Source organism: Cololabis saira, chromosome 10, assembly GCF_033807715.1.
Source record: "Cololabis saira isolate AMF1-May2022 chromosome 10, fColSai1.1, whole genome shotgun sequence".
NCBI lineage: Eukaryota > Metazoa > Chordata > Actinopteri > Beloniformes > Belonidae > Cololabis > Cololabis saira.
Genome location: NC_084596.1, coordinates 6638891 through 6658168, shown reverse-complemented (window position 1 = coordinate 6658168; position 19278 = coordinate 6638891). Strand labels below are relative to the sequence as shown.

At 45.1% G+C, this 19278-nt stretch overlaps 19 non-coding genes across 19 annotated transcripts; 2 read left to right on the top strand and 17 right to left on the bottom strand.

The window, feature by feature from the left end:
* Positions 1–225: 225 nt before the first annotated feature.
* Positions 226–298, bottom strand: trnar-acg (transfer RNA arginine (anticodon ACG)). Its single transcript has one exon. It is a non-coding gene; the product is annotated as a tRNA-Arg (tRNA).
* Positions 299–438: 140 nt separating this feature from the next.
* trnay-gua (transfer RNA tyrosine (anticodon GUA)) lies at positions 439–527 on the bottom strand. The gene is given in 2 exon segments: positions 439–474; positions 491–527. It is a non-coding gene; the product is annotated as a tRNA-Tyr (tRNA).
* Positions 528–1350: 823 nt separating this feature from the next.
* Positions 1351–1423, bottom strand: trnar-acg (transfer RNA arginine (anticodon ACG)). Its single transcript has one exon. It is a non-coding gene; the product is annotated as a tRNA-Arg (tRNA).
* A 140-nt stretch (positions 1424–1563) lies between these two features.
* trnay-gua (transfer RNA tyrosine (anticodon GUA)) lies at positions 1564–1652 on the bottom strand. The gene is given in 2 exon segments: positions 1564–1599; positions 1616–1652. It is a non-coding gene; the product is annotated as a tRNA-Tyr (tRNA).
* An 825-nt stretch (positions 1653–2477) lies between these two features.
* trnah-aug (transfer RNA histidin (anticodon AUG)) lies at positions 2478–2550 on the bottom strand. The gene has a single exon. It is a non-coding gene; the product is annotated as a tRNA-His (tRNA).
* Positions 2551–2690: 140 nt separating this feature from the next.
* On the bottom strand, positions 2691–2779 carry trnay-gua (transfer RNA tyrosine (anticodon GUA)). The gene is given in 2 exon segments: positions 2691–2726; positions 2743–2779. It is a non-coding gene; the product is annotated as a tRNA-Tyr (tRNA).
* Positions 2780–3084: 305 nt separating this feature from the next.
* On the bottom strand, positions 3085–3156 carry trnah-gug (transfer RNA histidin (anticodon GUG)). Its single transcript has one exon. It is a non-coding gene; the product is annotated as a tRNA-His (tRNA).
* Positions 3157–3604: 448 nt separating this feature from the next.
* Positions 3605–3677, bottom strand: trnah-aug (transfer RNA histidin (anticodon AUG)). The gene has a single exon. It is a non-coding gene; the product is annotated as a tRNA-His (tRNA).
* A 140-nt stretch (positions 3678–3817) lies between these two features.
* trnay-gua (transfer RNA tyrosine (anticodon GUA)) lies at positions 3818–3906 on the bottom strand. The gene is given in 2 exon segments: positions 3818–3853; positions 3870–3906. It is a non-coding gene; the product is annotated as a tRNA-Tyr (tRNA).
* An 825-nt stretch (positions 3907–4731) lies between these two features.
* trnah-aug (transfer RNA histidin (anticodon AUG)) lies at positions 4732–4804 on the bottom strand. The gene has a single exon. It is a non-coding gene; the product is annotated as a tRNA-His (tRNA).
* Positions 4805–4944: 140 nt separating this feature from the next.
* Positions 4945–5033, bottom strand: trnay-gua (transfer RNA tyrosine (anticodon GUA)). The gene is given in 2 exon segments: positions 4945–4980; positions 4997–5033. It is a non-coding gene; the product is annotated as a tRNA-Tyr (tRNA).
* Positions 5034–5338: 305 nt separating this feature from the next.
* Positions 5339–5410, bottom strand: trnah-gug (transfer RNA histidin (anticodon GUG)). The gene has a single exon. It is a non-coding gene; the product is annotated as a tRNA-His (tRNA).
* Positions 5411–5858: 448 nt separating this feature from the next.
* On the bottom strand, positions 5859–5931 carry trnar-acg (transfer RNA arginine (anticodon ACG)). Its single transcript has one exon. It is a non-coding gene; the product is annotated as a tRNA-Arg (tRNA).
* Positions 5932–6071: 140 nt separating this feature from the next.
* On the bottom strand, positions 6072–6160 carry trnay-gua (transfer RNA tyrosine (anticodon GUA)). The gene is given in 2 exon segments: positions 6072–6107; positions 6124–6160. It is a non-coding gene; the product is annotated as a tRNA-Tyr (tRNA).
* A 756-nt stretch (positions 6161–6916) lies between these two features.
* On the bottom strand, positions 6917–6989 carry trnar-acg (transfer RNA arginine (anticodon ACG)). Its single transcript has one exon. It is a non-coding gene; the product is annotated as a tRNA-Arg (tRNA).
* A 533-nt stretch (positions 6990–7522) lies between these two features.
* On the bottom strand, positions 7523–7594 carry trnah-gug (transfer RNA histidin (anticodon GUG)). Its single transcript has one exon. It is a non-coding gene; the product is annotated as a tRNA-His (tRNA).
* Positions 7595–8184: 590 nt separating this feature from the next.
* On the bottom strand, positions 8185–8273 carry trnay-gua (transfer RNA tyrosine (anticodon GUA)). Its single transcript is given in 2 exon segments — positions 8185–8220; positions 8237–8273. It is a non-coding gene; the product is annotated as a tRNA-Tyr (tRNA).
* A 5514-nt stretch (positions 8274–13787) lies between these two features.
* Positions 13788–13869, top strand: trnas-gcu (transfer RNA serine (anticodon GCU)). The gene has a single exon. It is a non-coding gene; the product is annotated as a tRNA-Ser (tRNA).
* Positions 13870–18022: 4153 nt separating this feature from the next.
* trnas-gcu (transfer RNA serine (anticodon GCU)) lies at positions 18023–18104 on the top strand. The gene has a single exon. It is a non-coding gene; the product is annotated as a tRNA-Ser (tRNA).
* The last annotated feature ends 1174 nt before the right edge of the window (positions 18105–19278 follow it).

Below are 19278 nucleotides of genomic sequence, written 5' to 3'. Positions count from 1 at the left end.
GAACAGAATGAATAAAAGAGGTCCCATGAATGACAAACATAATGCATGAGCCGGGGCAGCTTTGGAAACATTATGGAAGACGGCCTATCCTGCGGCACCTTTGAAGTGTACATTTCTGGGCATACACAGAGACAAATAAAAAAGCAAGTAAATAAATGACACAGAAGAAGAAACGTGTACACTACCAAGGTTGTGACTGGGAAAGTATTAATGATTAGGATTTTTTGAGCTAGCCAGGAGTTGAACCTAGAATCTTCTGATCCGTACTCAGACGCGTTATCCATTGCGCCACTAGCCCTTTTTGATTGTAACATGTGGAAACACACGTGGTGTAACAACTCAAATGTCCCAACCAAAGTAGATGGCAGTGGCCAAAGCCATAGCCGAGTACAGTGATGAAATAGAGTCCCGCTCTGGGAAGATGAAAAATAATGGCAGTCCTTCGAGCCGGAGTTGAACCAGCGACCTAAGGATACCTGTTTTACTGGTTCTACAGTCCTCCGCTCTACCAACTGAGCTATCGAAGGAGGATGCATGTTGACAGCTCCATGACTTGTGTATTCTCCTACCAAGGCCTGAAACTGGGAAAAGGAAAAATTTTAAATGAATTATTGTCTCCCTTATGCGCCGCTTGCCGGGTCCTTACCACTGGCAGAGTCCATTGTCCTTGGCTAAGTGTCCGGGCCGTAGCACCCGCCCTCTCCACCGCAATCAATTGAAGTGTGAATGGTCTGAAAATCTGATCCAAACACCCTAGTGGATTTTGTTGTGTCCGTGGCACCTTTTCTTTCTTTTTCCAAAAATTTGAGAAGCACTCTTGCTGCCACAGGGGTGCTGTGACCCGGATTCAAACCGGGGTTGCTGCGGCCACAACGCAGAGTACTCACCACTATACGATCACAGCTTGAAAGGGTACATGTACCCAGCTTTAGATATGTGCTCGCTTTCTGCAGTTATGTCAGTGAACACAGTGTGAGGTTGGAAGAAGAGTTTACGGAGGTGTGCCGCCACTGTCGTCAGGTAAGGGCATTTGGTTCGAATGAGATATGAGGAAAGAAGAGAATGAATAAAAGAGGTCCCATGAAAGACAAACATAATGCATGAGCCGGGGCAGCTTTGGAAACATTATGGAAGATGGCCTATCCTGCGGCACCTTTGAAGTGTACATTTCCGGGCATACACAGAGACAAATGAAAAAAGCAAGTAAATAAATGACACAGAAGAAGAAACGTGTACACTACCAAGGTTGTGACTGGGAGAGTATTAAAGATTAGGATTTTTTGACACAGAAGAAGAAACGTGTACACTACCAAGGTTGTGACTGGGAGAGTATTCAAGATTAGGATTTTTTGAGCTAGCCAGGAGTTGAACCTAGAATCTTCTGATCCGTACTCAGACGCGTTATCCATTGCGCCACTAGCCCTTTTTGATTGTAACATGTGGAAACACACGTGGTGTAACAACTCAGATGTCCCAACCAAAGTAGATGGTAGTGGCCAAAGCCATAGCCGAGTACAGTGATGAAATAGAGTCCCGCTCTGGGAAGATGAAAAATAATGGCAGTCCTTCGAGCCAGAGTTGAACCAGCGACCTAAGGATACCTGTTTTACTGGTTCTACAGTCCTCCGCTCTACCAACTGAGCTATCGAAGGAGGATGCATGTTGACAACTCCATGACTTGTGTATTCTTCTACCAAGGCCTGAAACTGGGAAAAGGAAACATTTTTAATGAATTATTGTCTCCCTTATGCGCTGCTTGCCGGATCCTTACCACTGGCAGAGTCCATTGTCCTTGGCTAAGTGTCCGGGCCATAGCACCCCCCCTCTCCACCGCAATAAATTGAAGTGTGAATGGTCTGAAAATCTGATCCAAACACCCTAGTGGATTTTGTTGTGTCCGTGGCACCTTTTCTTTCTTTTTCCAAAAATTTGAGAAGCACTCTTGCTGCCACAGGGGTGCTGTGACCCGGATTCGAACCTGGGTTGCTGCGGCCACAACGCAGAGTACTCACCACTATACGATCACAGCTTGAAAGGGTACGTGTACCCAGCTTTAGATATGTGCTCGCTTTCTGCAGTTATGAGAGTGAACACAGTGTGAGGTTGGAAGAAGAGTTTACGGAGGTGTGCCGCCCCTGTCGTCAGGTAAGGGCATTTGGTTCGAATGAGATATGAGGAAAGAAGAGAATGAATAAAAGAGGTCCCATGAAAGACAAACATAATGCATGAGCCGGGGCAGCTTTGGAAACATTATGGAAGACGGCCTATCCTGCGGCACCTTTGAAGTGTACATTTCCGGGCATACACAGAGACAAATGAAAAAAGCAAGTAAATAAATAAATGACAGAAGAAGAAACGTGTACACTACCAAGGTTGTGACTGGGAGAGTATTAAAGATTAGGATTTTTTGACACAGAAGAAGAAACGTGTACACTACCAAGGTTGTGACTGGGAGAGTATTCAAGATTAGGATTTTTTGAGCTAGCCAGGAGTTGAACCTAGAATCTTCTGATCCATACTCAGACGCGTTATCCATTGCGCCACTAGCCCTTTTTGATTGTAACATGTGGAAACACACGTGGTGTAACAACTCAGATGTCCCAACCAAAGTAGATGGTAGTGGCCAAAGCCATAGCCGAGTACAGTGATGAAATAGAGTCCCGCTCTGGGAAGATGAAAAATAATGGCAGTCCTTCGAGCCAGAGTTGAACCAGCGACCTAAGGATACCTGTTTTACTGGTTCTACAGTCCTCCGCTCTACCAACTGAGCTATCGAAGGAGGATGCATGTTGACAACTCCATGACTTGTGTATTCGTCTACCAAGGCCTGAAACTGGGAAAAGGAAACATTTTAAATGAATTATTGTCTCCCTTATGCGCTGCTTGCCGGGTCCTTACCACTGGCAGAGTCCATTGTCCTTGGCTAAGTGTCCGGGCCGTAGCACCCCCCCTCTCCACCGCAATTAATTGAAGTGTGAATGGTCTGAAAATCTGATCCAAACACCCTAGTGGATTTTGTTGTGTCCGTGGCACCTTTTCTTTCTTTTTCCAAAAATTTGAGAAGCACTCTTGCTGCCACAGGGGTGCTGTGACCCGGATTCGAACCGGGGTTGCTGCGGCCACAACGCAGAGTACTCACCACTATACGATCACAGCTTGAAAGGGTACGTGTACCCAGCTTTAGATATGTGCTCGCTTTCTGCAGCTATGTCAGTGAACACAGTGTGATGTTGGAAGAAGAGTTTACGGAGGTGTGCCGCCCCTGTCGTCAGGTAAGGGCATTTGGTTCGAATGAGATATGAGGAAAGAAGAGAATGAATAAAAGAGGTCCCATGAAAGACAAACATAATGCATGAGCCGGGGCAGCTTTGGAAACATTATGGAAGACGGCCTATCCTGCGGCACCTTTGAAGTGTACATTTCCGGGCATACACAGAGACAAATGAAAAAAGCAAGTAAATAAATAAATGACAGAAGAAGAAACGTGTACACTACCAAGGTTGTGACTGGGAGAGTATTAAAGATTAGGATTTTTTGACACAGAAGAAGAAACGTGTACACTACCAAGGTTGTGACTGGGAGAGTATTAAAGATTAGGATTTTTTGAGCTAGCCAGGAGTTGAACCTAGAATCTTCTGATCCATACTCAGACGCGTTATCCATTGCGCCACTAGCCCTTTTTGATTGTAACATGTGGAAACACACGTGGTGTAACAACTCAGATGTCCCAACCAAAGTAGATGGTAGTGGCCAAAGCCATAGCCGAGTACAGTGATGAAATAGAGTCCCGCTCTGGGAAGATGAAAAATAATGGCAGTCCTTCGAGCCAGAGTTGAACCAGCGACCTAAGGATACCTGTTTTACTGGTTCTACAGTCCTCCGCTCTACCAACTGAGCTATCGAAGGAGGATGCATGTTGACAACTCCATGACTTGTGTATTCTTCTACCAAGGCCTGAAACTGGGAAAAGGAAACATTTTAAATGAATTATTGTCTCCCTTATGCGCTGCTTGCCGGATCCTTACCACTGGCAGAGTCCATTGTCCTTGGCTAAGTGTCCGGGCCATAGCACCCCCCCTCTCCACCGCAATAAATTGAAGTGTGAATGGTCTGAAAATCTGATCCAAACACCCTAGTGGATTTTGTTGTGTCCGTGGCACCTTTTCTTTCTTTTTCCAAAAATTTGAGAAGCACTCTTGCTGCCACAGGGGTGCTGTGACCCGGATTCGAACCTGGGTTGCTGCGGCCACAACGCAGAGTACTCACCACTATACGATCACAGCTTGAAAGGGTACGTGTACCCAGCTTTAGATATGTGCTCGCTTTCTGCAGTTATGAGAGTGAACACAGTGTGAGGTTGGAAGAAGAGTTTACGGAGGTGTGCCGCCCCTGTCGTCAGGTAAGGGCATTTGGTTCGAATGAGATATGAGGAAAGAAGAGAATGAATAAAAGAGGTCCCATGAAAGACAAACATAATGCATGAGCCGGGGCAGCTTTGGAAACATTATGGAAGACGGCCTATCCTGCGGCACCTTTGAAGTGTACATTTCCGGGCATACACAGAGACAAATGAAAAAAGCAAGTAAATAAATAAATGACAGAAGAAGAAACGTGTACACTACCAAGGTTGTGACTGGGAGAGTATTAAAGATTAGGATTTTTTGACACAGAAGAAGAAACGTGTACACTACCAAGGTTGTGACTGGGAGAGTATTCAAGATTAGGATTTTTTGAGCTAGCCAGGAGTTGAACCTAGAATCTTCTGATCCATACTCAGACGCGTTATCCATTGCGCCACTAGCCCTTTTTGATTGTAACATGTGGAAACACACGTGGTGTAACAACTCAGATGTCCCAACCAAAGTAGATGGTAGTGGCCAAAGCCATAGCCGAGTACAGTGATGAAATAGAGTCCCGCTCTGGGAAGATGAAAAATAATGGCAGTCCTTCGAGCCAGAGTTGAACCAGCGACCTAAGGATACCTGTTTTACTGGTTCTACAGTCCTCCGCTCTACCAACTGAGCTATCGAAGGAGGATGCATGTTGACAACTCCATGACTTGTGTATTCGTCTACCAAGGCCTGAAACTGGGAAAAGGAAACATTTTAAATGAATTATTGTCTCCCTTATGCGCTGCTTGCCGGGTCCTTACCACTGGCAGAGTCCATTGTCCTTGGCTAAGTGTCCGGGCCGTAGCACCCCCCCTCTCCACCGCAATTAATTGAAGTGTGAATGGTCTGAAAATCTGATCCAAACACCCTAGTGGATTTTGTTGTGTCCGTGGCACCTTTTCTTTCTTTTTCCAAAAATTTGAGAAGCACTCTTGCTGCCACAGGGGTGCTGTGACCCGGATTCGAACCGGGGTTGCTGCGGCCACAACGCAGAGTACTCACCACTATACGATCACAGCTTGAAAGGGTACGTGTACCCAGCTTTAGATATGTGCTCGCTTTCTGCAGCTATGTCAGTGAACACAGTGTGATGTTGGAAGAAGAGTTTACGGAGGTGTGCCGCCCCTGTCGTCAGGTAAGGGCATTTGGTTCGAATGAGATATGAGGAAAGAAGAGAATGAATAAAAGAGGTCCCATGAAAGACAAACATAATGCATGAGCCGGGGCAGCTTTGGAAACATTATGGAAGACGGCCTATCCTGCGGCACCTTTGAAGTGTACATTTCCGGGCATACACAGAGACAAATGAAAAAAGCAAGTAAATAAATAAATGACAGAAGAAGAAACGTGTACACTACCAAGGTTGTGACTGGGAGAGTATTAAAGATTAGGATTTTTTGACACAGAAGAAGAAACGTGTACACTACCAAGGTTGTGACTGGGAGAGTATTAAAGATTAGGATTTTTTGAGCTAGCCAGGAGTTGAACCTAGAATCTTCTGATCCGTACTCAGACGCGTTATCCATTGCGCCACTAGCCCTTTTTGATTGTAACATGTGGAAACACACGTGGTGTAACAACTCAGATGTCCCAACCAAAGTAGATGGCAGTGGCCAAAGCCATAGCCGAGTACAGTGATGAAATAGAGTCCCGCTCTGGGAAGATGAAAAATAATGGCAGTCCTTCGAGCCAGAGTTGAACCAGCGACCTAAGGATACCTGTTTTACTGGTTCTACAGTCCTCCGCTCTACCAACTGAGCTATCGAAGGAGGATGCATGTTGACAACTCCATGACTTGTGTATTCTTTTACCAAGGCCTGAAACTGGGAAAAGGAAACATTTTAAATGAATTATTGTCTCCCTTATGCGCTGCTTGCCGGGTCCTTACCACTGGCAGAGTCCATTGTCCTTGGCTAAGTGTCCGGGCCATAGCACCCCCCCTCTCCACCGCAATTAATTGAAGTGTGAATGGTCTGAAAATCTGATCCAAACACCCTAGTGGATTTTGTTGTGTCCGTGGCACCTTTTCTTTCTTTTTCCAAAAATTTGAGAAGCACTCTTGCTGCCACAGGGGTGCTGTGACCCGGATTCGAACCTGGGTTGCTGCGGCCACAACACAGAGTACTCACCACTATACGATCACAGCTTGAAAGGGTACGTGTACCCAGCTTTAGATATGTGCTCGCTTTCTGCAGCTATGTCAGTGAACACAGTGTGATGTTGGAAGAAGAGTTTACGGAGGTGTGCCGCCCCTGTCGTCAGGTAAGGGCATTTGGTTCGAATGAGATATGAGGAAAGAAGAGAATGAATAAAAGAGGTCCCATGAAAGACAAACATAATGCATGAGCCGGGGCAGCTTTGGAAACATTATGGAAGACGGCCTATCCTGCGGCACCTTTGAAGTGTACATTTCCGGGCATACACAGAGACAAATGAAAAAAGCAAGTAAATAAATAAATGACAGAAGAAGAAACGTGTACACTACCAAGGTTGTGACTGGGAGAGTATTAAAGATTAGGATTTTTTGAGCTAGCCAGGAGTTGAACCTAGAATCTTCTGATCCGTACTCAGACGCGTTATCCATTGCGCCACTAGCCCTTTTTGATTGTAACATGTGGAAACACACGTGGTGTAACAACTCAGATGTCCAACCAAAGTAGATGGCAGTGGCCAAAGCCATAGCCGAGTACAGTGATGAAATAGAGTCCCGCTCTGGGAAGATGAAAAATAATGGCAGTCCTTCGAGCCAGAGTTGAACCAGCGACCTAAGGATACCTGTTTTACTGGTTCTACTCTCCTCCGCTCTTCCAACTGAGCTATCGAAGGAGGATGCATGTTGACAACTCCATGACTTGTGTATTCTTCTACCAAGGCCTGAAACTGGGAAAAGGAAACATTTTAAATGAATTATTGTCTCCCTTATGCGCTGCTTGCCGGGTCTTTACCACTGGCAGAGTCCATTGTCCTTGGCTAAGTGTCCGGGCCGTAGCACCCCCCCTCTCCACCGCAATTAATTGAAGTGTGAATGGTCTGAAAATCTGATCCAAACACCCTAGTGGATTTTGTTGTGTCCGTGGCACCTTTTCTTTCTTTTTCCAAAAATTTGAGAAGCACTCTTGCTGCCACAGGGGTGCTGTGACCCGGATTCGAACCGGGGTTGCTGCGGCCACAACGCAGAGTACTCACCACTATACGATCACAGCTTGAAAGGGTACGTGTACCCAGCTTTAGATATGTGCTCGCTTTCTGCAGTTATGAGAGTGAACACAGTGTGAGGTTGGAAGAAGAGTTTACGGAGGTGTGCCGCCCCTGTCGTCAGGTAAGGGCATTTGGTTCGAATGAGATATGAGGAAAGAAGAGAATGAATAAAAGAGGTCCCATGAAAGACAAACATAATGCATGAGCCGGGGCAGCTTTGGAAACATTATGGAAGACGGCCTATCCTGCGGCACCTTTGAAGTGTACATTTCCGGGCATACACAGAGACAAATGAAAAAAGCAAGTAAATAAATGACACAGAAGAAGAAACGTGTACACTACCAAGGTTGTGACTGGGAGAGTATTAAAGATTAGGATTTTTTGAGCTAGCCAGGAGTTGAACCTAGAATCCTCTGATCCGTACTCAGACACGTTGTCCATTGCGCCACTAGCCCTTTTTGATTGAAACATGTGGAAACACACGTGGTGTAACAACTCAGATGTCCCAACCAAAGTAGATGGCAGTGGCCAAAGCCATAGCCGAGTACAGTGATGAAATAGAGTCCCGCTCTGGGAAGATGAAAAATAATGGCAGTCCTTCGAGCCGGAGTTGAACCAGCGACCTAAGGATACCTGTTTTACTGGTTCTACAGTCCTCCGCTCTACCAACTGAGCTATCGAAGGAGGATGCATGTTGACAACTCCATGACTTGTGTATTCTTCTACCAAGGCCTGAAACTGGGAAAAGGAAACATTTTAAATGAATTATTGTCTCCCTTATGCGCTGCTTGCCGGGTCCTTACCACTGGCAGAGTCCATTGTCTTTGGCTAAGTGTCCGGGCCGTAGCACCCCCCCTCTCCACCGCAATAAATTGAAGTGTGAATGGTCTGAAAATCTGATCCAAACACCCTAGTGGATTTTGTTGTGTCCGTGGCACCTTTTCTTTCTTTTTCCAAAAATTTGAGAAGCACTCTTGCTGCCACAGTGGTGCTGTGACCCGGATTCGAACCGGGGTTGCTGCAGCCACAACGCAGAGTACTCACCACTATACGATCACAGCTTGAAAGGGTACGTGTACCCAGCTTTAGATATGTGCTCGCTTTCTGCAGTTATGTCAGTGAACACAGTGTGAGGTTGGAAGAAGAGTTTACGGAGGTGTGCCGCCCCTGTCGTCAGGTAAGGGCATTTGGTTCGAATGAGATATGAGATATGAGGAAGGAAGAGAATGAATAAAAGAGGTCCCATGAAAGACAAACATAATGCATGAGCCGGGGCAGCTTTGGAAACATTATGGAAGACGGCCTATCCTGCGGCACCTTTGAAGTGTACATTTCCGGGCATACACAGAGACAAATGAAAAAAGCAAGTAAATAAATGACACAGAAGAAGAAACGTGTACACTACCAAGGTTGTGACTGGGAGAGTATTAAAGATTAGGATTTTTTGAGCTAGCCAGGAGTTGAACCTAGAATCTTCTGATCCGTACTCAGACACGTTTTCCGTTGCACCACTAGCCCTTTTTGATTGTAACATGTGGAAACACACGTGGTGTAACAACTCAGATGTCCCAACCAAAGTAGATGGCAGTGGCCAAAGCCATACCCGAGTACAGTGATGAAATAGAGTCCCGCTCTGGGAAGATTAAAAATAATGGCAGTCCTTCGAGCCGGCAAATATGCTGCTTTATGCCAATGTTTATTCAATTTCCACAAAAAAATCTTTTGACCTGAATGTAACATTCCTTCATAAATACAAACACAATGTAGTCCCCAACTTTACACTTGGAAAGACTAACTTAAGATTCCTGTTTTAAGCAGCTCAGTGTAAAACAATGAACCATATGCATCACAAACATTGTACAAGAAGTGCATTGGTCAGTTAAATTTTCCCTGTAATTATGTCTCTCATATGGAGGAAAATAAAAGGCTCAAAAAATATCCCCTTCTCCTAAGTGGGTTAAAAACAGGGGGATACAAAAACTGAATTACAAACAAATAAAGTGCACATGTAACGGAACGGGAGTAACTCAGCCATTTCCTCACCTGAATCCTCAGTGCGAATCGCAGTGTGCGCCCGTCTGTGCGCGCGCGTGTGTGTGTTTGTGCGGCGGGGGGAGCATTGTTGAGTTTTATGTAAAGCGCTTTGCATTGCATTTCTTATTTTGTAAGAAAAGCGCTTAACAAATGCAGTTTGATTTGATTTGACTCGTCCTTTTTTGCAAGCTGCTATCCAGCGTTGTCTGATTTTGACGAGGGGGGGGGGCGGAGCAGCGCTGCGCTCTCTGGTATTTGAGACTCAACGTACTTCGGTGGTAATTCATTTCGAATCGATGGTACATGTAAATAACTTCAGTCTTGTCCAGCGAACCATCTGGCATCTTTTTGAAAGTGAACTTGCTGTTCAAAAGTCGCTTTTCATTCTCCATCGGCGTTAAGAGAACGTTAAGTTGGACTTGGACGGCCCTACTTAAAACATTTAAAAATATCACTTAAATATTTTTGGGTAATCAGTTACAAAAAAGTTTGAGTTCTGTGAACTTATTAAGGTTTACAGTGTATGGATGGAGAAGGTTACCCAAATAAATGAGGGATTCTGCTGAAAAACTCGCAAATACTCATCGGGGAAAGCCAAAATGTCATATAGTGGTCTTATCATCCTCTCACGGTGAATTGAACGGACAATTTGGGCTTCTTTTTTTTTTTTTTTTTTCTTTTTTTTTTTCTCTTGTCTGCACACATATTAATGAATGATACCATGACGGTAGAAACCAAAAGTATATATATGTGCATTATTACTATATTTAATATATATACATATATATATATGCCTACATATGCGTACACATACATAAATATACACATACAAACCCAGTGATATTTTTTTTGGGGGGGGGGGGGGGGGTGACGACATCCACTGCCAATCCAGGAAGCAGGAACACACGGAAACGCACGTCAAGCACAAACAAAGCACGAAACCGGCACGGAGCCAACCAAAACAATAACAGCAATCGACCTAAATCTTGAGATCTGATTGCAGTCTGAGCTAAGCTAAATAGCCAAAAACTAGAGAGCTAGCATGCAGGTGAACAAGCCAGTGTGTATGTCTATGTGTGTGTGTGTGTATGTATATGATCATGTGTGTGTGTGTGTGTGTGTGTGTGTGTGTGTGTGTGTGTGTGTGTGTGTGTGTGTGTGTGTGTGTGTGTGTGTGTGTGTGTAATAAACCAAACAAAGTTCCACCTGAAGTGTATCTATAGTGGGGGAGGGGGGGGAGCAACCCCGCCACCCGCGAGACCAGAGGCTGACACGGAAGAGCCCGGAACCCAGGCCACCGGCAACGCCACAGAGGGGAGAAGTAGGAGGGAGGCAACCCACCGCCTGCGAGGCCCCACCCCCCCCCCCCCCCGGCGGTGGCCGAGGGGGCCCGCGGGCGGGGCCCCCACGGCGCGGGAAGAAGCAGCCAGGGATCCCGCGGCGGCGGACCGCGACCCAGGCAATCCCCGGCCACCCGGTCCGGGCCGGACACGCGGCCAGGAGGCCCTCACCCTTCAGGCCAACGACCCCCACCTGGCAGGGGGCCAGCCTGCCCGGAGAGACAGAGCCGCCCCGGCCGCCGACGCGGGCAGGTGCACCCGCCCCCCACGAAAGTGGCCCTCCAAGACCAGAGGGGCGCCCCGCCGCAGAGGCAGCGGGGGGGACCGGAGACGGGCCCGGAGAGAGGGAACCCCCCAACAAGGCGACACCCGTGCAGGCCCGACAACGGAGGGCCCCAGACCCAGGCATCCCATTCATTCATCCATTCACCTATCCGATATCTATACTAATAATAATATGATATACTATACATAATTATAATACTAATAATACTAATAATACTAATAATAATAATAATAATAATAATAATAATAATAACCATCTTTGTATAATATAATAATGATAAATTATTAAGTTTCTATGTCCTGCCAATGGAGGCCCAAATCCTCCATGGCAGGACCCTTCCATACCGCATTCTCACCGACACAGACACACAATCACGCACCGTTTCCCCCTCCCCGGGGGGGTCCAGCACCGCCAGAAGGCGCCCCACGCTGCACGGCGAGCCCCGCCAGGCCCGGGTATCCCGACCCACCTATCCCAGGCCGGTGAGGGAACGCGGGTGATGTGGGACCCCCTCCCGCCCCTGGTGTTGAGTACATGTGATTAATGCCATAAAAACAGGGAGGGGGGAGGGCCAAGTATCGATTTGACACCGACCCCCCCCTCCCGAACTACGTGTCCTTGTCAAATGTATTTATTAAGTGTTGAATGTGCAGTGTCTATTTTGCTGTTAAAACCGTGAGGCGGGGAGTGCCGGGCCACGCGGGACAGTGCCCCCCACGACCCGGACCCCCCGCCCTTCGCCTATGTGCGTATGAATCGTGTAGGGGGGGAAGGAGGGGGAGCGGAGGCCGAAGCCAGGAAGCAGGACCAGCAAAGCCGGCCCTGATAAGACACCCGCGTCCCCCCACCGGCCATCCAGTAGACGGGGGCCGGCCCTCCGAGCCGGGCCAGGGCAATTTGGGCTTCTATGTGTAACAAGCAGCAGCCCTCCTGAATTTGCGCTTAAATACCCAAACATAACTGGGTTATCTGAACAAAACCTGAACAAAACCGGCATAAAACCTACCTCCTACCAGGTTATGTTCAGAGCCTATGTTACCATGGTGACTTACTTAACCTGACCATTTTGGAACGGAAATCCTGGGTTTACCATTTACCCTGGGTTAACATACCCAGTTTAGCCAGTAAACCTCTGTTTTGGGAGAAACTCACTTTAGGCTCGGGAGCGGTCGGCTGTGCAAAAATGAATCAGACACACACTCGCTTTTGCTATAAGATATGAATACATTTATTAGCGAGCAGTGCACACAAAAAGACTCACACACAACTGCCCTTTGCTAGGATAACTGTGTCAGGTTATCCCCCGCAAATGGCAGAGCAACAAACAATTACACAGGGGCTAGGCTTTGATAACTCTTACCTCGACACACAAAGGACTGGAGAGCCGGACAGTCCTGGGGCAGAGCAGCCATCAACCCGCTCGGCGTCCGTGCACTAGACCCGCAGCTGACTCTGACCCGACTTCCGGCTTTTTCCGTCTTTATACGACAGCTCGCGGAGGGGGCTGAAAGGGCCCCTCCAACCCCCGCTTGCCAGTTCTCACGCTAAGTCTTGGTTCACACGGGACTGAGCTTCCCGTGTGAACAAGCGCCTCTCTCACAGTTACATTAAACAACAGGTGCATAGCTGATACGACTGTTTTGAGAATTAAGGACATTTCAGGACACAAAACTTATTTTTCTTCCTTCAACCTCCTTCTTGGAATACCCCCCAGGTGGCTAGAGAAAGAAGAGTGAGAAAGAACAGAGAAAAGTGAGACAAAGATATATTGTCAAAGGTAAAACAAGTGCATATATATTATTATTAATGAACCGTTAACAGGACAACTACCAGTTCAATGTAAATATGATCTATTCCTGGTTAGTTTTTGGTCTACAGAGACCACTATATAAACAGGTGTAGACAGCAGACATTGGTCATAGGGCTAGTTGAGTATGGACTTATTGAATTAGGTTTTGTTGAGCAAGGACGAGTTGAATAAGGTTGAGTTGATTGAGGACTAGTTTACTAAGGACTAGTTGAAAGAGGATGAGTTGAATAAGGGATAGTTGAATGATGCAGAGTTGAGTAAGAAATAATTGAATGAAGACTAGCTGAGTAGGGACTAGTTGAATGAAGATTAGTTGAGCAAGGACTAGGTGAATGAGGACAAGTTAAATGAGAACTAATTCAGTAAGGACTAGTAGAATGAGGAGTAGTTGGAAAAGGATTCATTGAGAAAGCAATAGCTGAATGAGGGCCAGTTAAATAACCACTAGTTAAGTGGGGACTAATTGATTAAAGACAAGTTAAATGAGGACCAGTTGAATGATGACGAGTTGAGTAGGGACTAGTTGAATGAGCAATAGTTTGATGATGACTAGCTGAATGAGGACTAGTTAAATGAGGTCTAGTTAAGTAAGGACTAGTTGAAAGAGTGCTATTTGATAAGCAAAAGTTTAATGATGACTAGCTGAATGTGGAATAGTTAAATTAGGTCTATTTGAGTAAGGCCTAGTTGAGTGAGTACTGGTTGAAATAGAACAGCCTTATAAAACAGACGAGGTGGCCGAGTGGTTAAGGCGATGGACTGCTAATCCATTGTGCTCTGCACGCATGGGTTCGAATCCCATCCTCGTCGTGCTCGCATCTTTTCTTTATATAGTATAGAGTCAATACAATACAATCTACGTGCTTTCCAGAGACCAATCACATGACCCCCCAAACAACTGTCAAAAAAACACTGCCAAGGGACAAAACCCCCTTTCAGAGAGAACACCTAGCTCCTGAAAAGTGAGAGTGAGAAAAAAAGGATGAAGAACAATTCAATTCAATTTTATTTATATAGCGTCTAATACAACAAAAGTTGTCTCTAGACGCTTTCCAGAGACCCATACCCAGAACATGACCCCCGAGCAGTTATTACATAAACAATGGCAGGTAAAAACTCCCCTAGTGGGAGAAAAACCTTAAGCCAAACAGTGGCAAGGAAAAACTCCCCTTTAGGAGGGAAGAAACCTTGAGCAGGACCAGGATCATAAGGGGGGACCCTCCTGCCGAGGGCCAGACTGGTGGGTCAGGGACGGCAGCAGCACAGCAGGCAGGTGGAAGCAGCAACGGGATGACCAGGGGTGGGGACCGCAGGCCAGCACGCAGCTCCCGAAGCTCCGGCCCAATCATCAAGTCCCAGGTTGGGGTGCAGGGTCGGGGAAAGGTTTGAGAAGGGGCAGGGCCAGGGAGAGGAGTCTTGACCGACAAACCTCTCCCCCGCCTGCCCGGGCCGTTACCCTGCCCCTCTCACTCCCACGCTGCAGGTTCCGGTGTCCGGCAAAGGATGCTGCAACATGGACAAAAGAGAGAAAAGGGAAGAGAAGGGAGGGCCAGGACAAGAAGCTACAGGAACGACTCTGGCACACTAGAGTTTACACTACCTAGAGATTTACCAACACCAGCTAGAGGTTCACTAAACACTAACTATAGGCTTTACTAAACAGAAATGTTTTAAGTTTAGTTTTAAAGGTGGAGGTGGTGTCAGCCTCCTTAACCCAGATTGGAAGTTGGTTCCATAGTAATGAAAGTAAAGAACAGAGAAAAGTTAGACAAAGATATGTTGTCAAAGGTAAAACAAGTGCAGATATATTAGTATTAATGAACCGTTAACAGGACAACTAACCGTTCGATGAAAATATGACCCATTCCTGGTTAGTTGTTGGTCTACAGCAGGGGTCTCGGACTCCAGTCCTCCAGTGCCACATTCCTGCATGTTTCAGATGTTTCCCTGCTTCAGCACACCGTGATAAAAGTAGCTGTGACACCAACAGAGTTGTCCAGACCTTGATGACAAGCTGGTGACGACCGTTAATTTGAATCAGGTGTGTTGAATGATGAACCATTGTGACAGCACGTGGCCCCCCTGCAGGGACAACGACGCCTTGCAGGTTGCCCCAGCCTCATACCCCCGCTTGATCCATTGGCCCAATCCCAATCTCCACCCTCGCAGACTCGTAGACTTACGTGCGCGCTCCCGCACCTTGCGTAAGGGCTGTCCCATTCCTCAAGTGGTCAAGTGCGCGAGGGCTCCCGGCAGCCATTTTGAGCCCTTACTGCCCCCTTCCCGCAAGTCAGCATCCCAGCACACTCTGGGAAAGGGAATTACCCACAGTTCATTGCGTTGTGACATGAAAGGAGGTTACCAGGGAGAATGTAAACAAAACAGGGGGCGGAGGAAAAGGAACCATGTGCGACTGCGAGAAGAAAGTTCACCTGTAAATATAAATACATATCCCACTCGTGATTTAAATTCAGAAACTGTTGTCCCGTGATGATTTTTCAACGGCCCTATTATTTCCTTTACAAACAAGGAGCGGCCAACAAACATATTATTTAACTATTGTTCTTTGGTTGGAATATATATATATATATATATATATATATATATATATATATATATGTATATATATATGTATATATATATGTATATATATATGTATATATATATTTCTCTTTTCTTTTTTTTTAGCATGTTCGAAATAAAGTTTTTCATTCACTCATTCATTCATTCAATCGGAGGGAAGAAAACCAAAAAAAAGGACAAATGACGTTTTGGACATTTTCTTCAACACTAAATACAAAAAGAGAGGCTGAGGCAGCTGGATGAAAAGGAGGAGGAGAGGGAAAGGAAGAGGAATGACCAGTTATCTAAGTTAATTGACATTTGTGGGAAGATGGAGGACAAAATGTAGTTTTCTTCATCATTTTTTCATTCATAATTTGAGGTTCAATTTCATTTGTTTTCATTTTATATTAGACCAGTGTTTTTTAATCCTGGTCCTCGTGGGCCCCTGTCCTGCATGTTTTAGATGCTACCCTGCTTCAGCACACCGTGATAAAAGTACCTGTGTCATCAACAGAGTTGTGCAGACCTTGGTGACAAGCTAATGAGGACCTTTAATTAGAATCAGCTGTGTTGGTGCAGGGAAACATGTAAAACATGCAGGACAGGGCCCACGAGGACCAGGATTGAGAAGCACTGGATTAGACAAATCCTCAGTTGAATAAACAAGACTTGCTTTTCTTTAATCTGAGTACAGTGTTTGAATTAAGATTCCCTATGTTAACAGAAATGCATACATGTAAATACTAGCAAGATAGTTTTAGATCCAACACAAACAAGTCAGGCAGTAATTTGGTTATTCATTTATTTATGACCACAAAATTTAAACAATTTCAGCAAGTTGAACAAAAACGTTGCAGTAAATAGTAATAATATAACTGAAATATTTAGCTCAGGTTACCATCAATTTATACGCTCTCTTACAAAAATGAAATGACATCATGCTGAAAAATGGAAAGTAATATTAGATGGTCATAACACAGCTGGAATATTTAACTCAGTTTACACGCGCTTACAAAAAAGAAATTACTGGGCGATTGAGCCTGGCATACTGGATGTGCTGGTATGGGTAGATTGAAAGAAAGACAATGTTAACAAGGAAATACATATTGTACTGTGCGCATGTTTAAATTGTGTTCTTTGTTGAATTTTATGCTCCTTTATATAGGCTACCACTTTGTTTTCAAACATCCGGATGATCATTCCCAAACTTATAATACCGGTAGGAATTTTGTAAATTGAAATTTTAAATAAAGTTTATAGAAAAAAAAAACAAAAAAAACAGACGTTTTTATCTGACTTGTTTCCGGTTTCTGCTAAGTGTGTCCCATTCCTATTTATACCATTTGGAGCCCTCACACCCTCGCACACTTGATCACGTGACGCTGACGTCACTGAAAGTCTGTGAGGGCTCAGGGTTTGAGGGTTTAGGGTGGAGATTGGGATTGGGCCTATTGTCAAGTTCCAGCTTCCTGAGGACCCCTGCAGGGACGAGGACTTGCAGGCGGCTCCAGTCTCATTCAATGATCGAGACACATTGTCAGGCAAGTTCCGGCGTCCTGAATCTCTGCTGAGACAGGCACCGTGGAAGTGCTTTTCGTCTCTCACTTGGCTTGTTTATTCATGTCTTTTGTTGATTGAACTTTTGTATAAAAACCCTGTGGCCAAATCAATCTGGGTCAGCATTTCAACCAGACTCTGGTCTGTGTAGATACGCTCACCGCCGACTGAATAAAAACTCACTTTACCACGAGCGGACTTATGAACTGATTTGGATAAATTCCTCAACATGAAGCAAGGAGACATCTAAAACCAGCAGGACACCGGCCCTCGAGGACTGGAGTCTGAGACCCCTGGTCTACAGAGACCACTATATAAACAGGTGTAGACAGCAGACATTGATGTCTAGTTGAACTGCATCATCAATGACTAGTTTATTGAGGACTAGTGGAATAATGGCTAGTTAAGTAAGTAATCGTTTTATTAGAATTAGTTGAATAAGGACTAATTGAATAAAGACTTGTTGAATGAGGTTTTGTTGAGCAAGGACGAGTTGAATAAGGTTGAGTTGAATGAGGACTAGTTTACCAAGGACTAGAGGATGAGTTGACTAAGGGATAGTTGAATGATGCAGAGTTGAGTAAGAAATAATTGAATGAAGACTAGCTGAGAAGGGACTAGTTGAATGAAAATTAGTTGATCAACGACTAGTTGAATGAAGACCAGTTAAATGAGAACTAATTCAGTAAGGACTAGTTGAAAGAGTGCTATTTGATAAGCAAAAGTTTAATGATGACTAGCTGAATGTGGAATAGTTAAATTAGGTCTATTTGAGTAAGGCCTAGTTGAATGATGGCTAGTTGAGTGAGTACAGGTTGAAATAGAATAGCCTAGCAAAACAGACGAGGTGGCCGAGTGGTTAAGGCGATGGACTGCTAATCCATTGTGCTCTGCACGCATGGGTTCGAATCCCATCCTCGTCGTGCTTGCATCATTTCTTTATATAGTAGAGTCAATACAATACAATGTACGTGCTTTCCAGAGGCCAATCACATGACCCCCAAACAACTGTCAAAAAAACACTGGCAAGGGACAAAACCCCCTTTCAGAGAGAACACCTAGCTCCTGAAAAGTGAGAGTGAGAAAAAAAGGATGAAGAACAGAGAAAAGTGAGACAAAGATGTGTTGTCAAAGGTAAAACAAGTGCAGATATATTAGTATTAATGAACCGTTAACAGGACAACTAACAGTTCGATGTAAATATGACTCATTCCTGGTTAGTTGTTGGTCTACAGAGACCACTATATAAACAGGTGTAGACAGCAGACATTGATGTCTAGTTGAACTGCATCATCCATGACTAGTTTAATGAGGACTAGTTGAACAATGGCTAGTTAAATAAGTAGTTGAAAGAGGATGAGTTGAATAAGGTATAACTGAATGAATCCATGAATTGCCCTTTCTACAGTTATCTAGAAATTAAATCTGATTTCTCGATATATGCCACCTCACATGCTTGATATGCCACCTCACAACTTTCCTCTCAGAAGCAGCTGCTGTCATTAATGACATCACCAAGGATGATGGTTCTGGACGTCAATAACAGTAATCATTCAAATAAAAAAATGTTGAAGCCAAATGTTGAAGCAGAACAGCCATGAAGACCATTTGTACAAGTGTTTGAACCGGCATTTTTATATGTCTCATACCTGTGTAGATGGTTTTGTATACGATTAAGGGGGAATAGAAAATAAACGAGGAAGTATTGAATCATGATCAATAACCTGCTGCACAGTTTCTGTAGTTTAGTGGCTATCGTGTTTGTCTCACGTGAAAAAGGTCCCTTGTCTGGTTCTACCAGGCTGAACTTCTGGATCAGGACCTCTCAGTGAACAGAGCATATCATCACCTGGAAGATTTACAGCACTGTTTTGTATTAGAAGAACTTCATCAATGACTTTTGGCTTTTTCAGCCAGAAAAACACAACTATGCTTATTGACCATTGTTCATATGTATCAGTCGTGCATATCCAAAACAGGTTCACTCCCTGTCGGGGAATCGAACCCCCGCTGTTATTTACCCACCAGCGGGGACGCCCCTCGCATCAGCAGGACCAATTCACTGTCCTTACTGTCCGCGCGTCACCTCCATCCTGC